Source organism: Aotus nancymaae, unplaced genomic scaffold (assembly GCF_030222135.1).
Source record: "Aotus nancymaae isolate 86718 unplaced genomic scaffold, 86718_ANA_hifiasm-v0.15.2.pri h1tg000106l, whole genome shotgun sequence".
NCBI lineage: Eukaryota > Metazoa > Chordata > Mammalia > Primates > Aotidae > Aotus > Aotus nancymaae.
In genome coordinates, this window is record NW_026988521.1 from 754,060 (window position 1) to 757,241 (window position 3,182).

At 46.3% G+C, this 3,182-nt stretch overlaps 1 long non-coding RNA gene across 1 annotated transcript; it reads left to right on the plus strand.

Moving 5' to 3' along the window:
• Positions 1-979: 979 nt before the first annotated feature.
• On the plus strand, positions 980-2,974 carry LOC135272116 (uncharacterized). The gene is made up of 2 exons (XR_010340216.1): positions 980-1,093; positions 2,828-2,974. It is a non-coding gene; the product is annotated as an uncharacterized LOC135272116 (long non-coding RNA).
• Positions 2,975-3,182: the final 208 nt, after the last annotated feature.

Here is a 3,182-nt window from a genome sequence, read left to right on the forward strand (position 1 = left end):
ACAATCTGTGCACACTGGGCTACACATGTCCTTGAAGACACAGCACTTTAGGATTTTACTTGCTTGCAAACTTTCGGGAAACCATCAGAGTAAAACAATTAACTCTCAGCGGATAACAAAAGACTTAAAATTAGCCATAGGCAGCCTGGCGTGGTGGCTCACGCCTGTAATCCCAGCACTTTGGGAGGCCGAGGCAGGTGGATCACGAGGTCAAGAAATTGAGACCATCCTGACCCACATGGTGAAACCGCATCTCTACTAAAAATACAAAAAAATTAGCTGGGCGTGGTGCTGCCTGTAGTCCCAGCTACTCCAGAGGCTGAGGCAGGAGAGCTGCTCAAAATCAGAAAACAGAAGTTGCAGTGAGCCGGGATCGCACTACTGCATTCCAGCCTGGTGACAGAGAGAGACTCTGTCCAAAAAAAAAAAAAAAAAAAACTAGCCATAGGCCGGGCTCATACCTGTCATCCCAGCACTCCAGGAGGCTGAACTGGGTGGATGGTTTGAGCTCAGGAGTTTGAGATCGGCTTGGACAACATGGTGAAACCCTGTCTCTACAAAAAAATACAAAAATTAACCGGGCATGGTGGAATAACTGAGCTGCAGTCTCAGCTACTTGGCAGGGTTGAGGGAGAAGAATCACTTGAACCCAGAAGGCAAAGGTTGCAGTAAGCCAAGATCACACCATGGCACCGCAGCTTGGGCAACAGAGCCAGACACTGTCTTTAAAAAAAGGTAGCCATGGGTAAATGCCTGATGACAGTGCGTTTTGCTGCTCACTCCTGGTGAGGACACTGCTCGCTCCTGGTGAGGACACTGCTCGCTCCTGGTGAGGACACTGCTCGCTCCTGGTGAGGACACTGCTCGCTATTGGGGAGGACACTGCTCGCTCCTGGTGAGGACACTGCTCGCTCCTGGTGAGGACACTGCTCGCTCCTGGTGAGGACACTGCTCGCTCCTGGTGAGGACACTGCTCGCTCCTGGTGAGGACACTGCTCGCTATTGGGGAGGACACTGCTCGCTCCTGGTGAGGACACTGCTCGCTCCTGGTGAGGACACTGCTCGCTCCTGGTGAGGACACTGCTCACTATTGGTGAGGACATTTGAATATTTCTGTGGCATACAGGATTTTTACATAATAACTGGGATTGTGACTCACACCATTATGTTAGAATGTACCAGAGTTCTGGGAATGTCATACAATCTCCAGAACGCTTACATTAATAACATATATTCACACAAGTGTAACACCGGAAGGATGCACACCGCCTTCCTGACAGGGCTTCCCATGCAATTTCACACATCAAATGAGCCTTCTGAGTTTAACATCTCTCTTTTTATAAGAAAAACACCAAATTGTTTTGAAATATTCCAGAGGCATATATGGAAAATTCCAAAATTTATTTGAGGTCAAGAAAAAGATAATTTAGAATTTGATTTTGGGAATTTGGTCAGAAACCATCAAATGGTTTAAACCAGGGATCCAATCCTCTGGCTTCCCTGGCCACACTGGAAGAAGAATTGTCTTGGGCCGCACATAAAATACACTCCCACTCCCACTAACAATAGCTGATGAACTAAAGAAAAATCACACAAAAAATCTCAGAATGTTTTAAGAAAGTTCAGGAATTTGTGTTGGGTCTTATTCAAAGCCATCCTGGGCCACATGTGCCCCGAGGGCCACAGGTTGGATAAGCTTGAATAAAATCAGGTCTCTGTGAAACAATACTTAGTTATTCATTCAACCAGAGTCATAATTCAAAGATGCCAAAGGCAAATTCAGAAAGTTATGCCATTGTTAAAAAACCCTTCCCTCTTTTAATAGAGAGAACTCAGTTTTCAACATAATCAAAGACCTAATAAAGACAGAGGGAAGCACAGGAAATTATCCTGATAAAACAAAGCATCTTTGTTTCCTGGGTCAATTCCTTAAAGGTAAACAAAAACCTTTAGGATGTGCTATTAAGAGCAGAAAACATTATCATTTTGACAGAAAAGACCAAATTCTAGTTTTGCATCAGTTTACTTCTGATATTGAAAGTCATTTTGTGGGGCTGAGATGAGAAAAATAACAAAATAAAAATGTCAGGCCGGGTGTGGCGGCTCACGCCTGAAATCCAGCACTTTGAGAGGCTGAGGCAGCCGTATCACAAGGTCAGCAGTTCAAAACCAGTCTGGCCAACATAGTGAAACCCCGTCTCCACTAAAAATACAAAAAATTTAGCCGGGCGTGGTGGCGCATGCCTGTAATCCCAGCTACTCAGGAGGGTGAGGCAGGAGAATCGCTTGAACCCGGGTGTCGGAAGTCGTGGTGAGCAGAGATCGTGCCACTGCACTCCAGCCTGGGCAACAGAGCAAGACTCCGTCTCAAAAGCAAAAATAAAATAAATAGAAAAAACAAAAGTGTCATCTTGACCAGGCACAGTGGGTCACACCTGTAATCCCAACACTCTGGGAGGCTGACATGGAGGCTCACTTAGCCCAGGAGCTGGAGACTGTAAGGTTAGGCAAGAGAAACGAGAACACACCCAAAGTCAGGCAGGCACGTTCTGTTAACCGCCAGGCTGCTCCTTAATGATCGGAAGAGGCAGCCCCCAGCTCACAAAACCAGGGGTTTATATGGGGAAGGGGCGTGCGGGAGTTTCAGGGCTGAGATCATCTGTCCACTTCTTACAGGAACAGAGATGGTTTGTTAACTTGTGACAGACGATACTCATCCTGTGACTTTTTTGGTGGCACTTTTCAAAAAACAGGATTTTACAGGTATGTGTCAAACAGGAATTTACAAGTACAGATGACAAACATTTGTCTTCCTTGTCCTCCCCAGCCGAGCTCAGGAGGCTGAGCCTGAGAATCACTTGAACCTGCGAGGCAGAGGCTGCAGGGAGCTGACATCACACCACTGCACTCCAGCCTGAGTGACAGAGTGGGACTCTGTGTCAAAAAATTAAATTAAACAATGCATTCCATTTTCTCTTCGTTGTTCTGGATTCCATCTTTTCCAGTGCACACCATAGATGAATAGCTTTGTTTAGGTAACCACTTACGCACTCACCAACCTCTCTAGACAAGTACAGGTTCTCAGATGGAGGAATCTCAGACTCCTCGGATTCAGATAAAGTCACTATTCTGTCTTCCCAAATCCTTACCTGTCTGAAGATGCCTCCTGGGCCCAGTCCGGC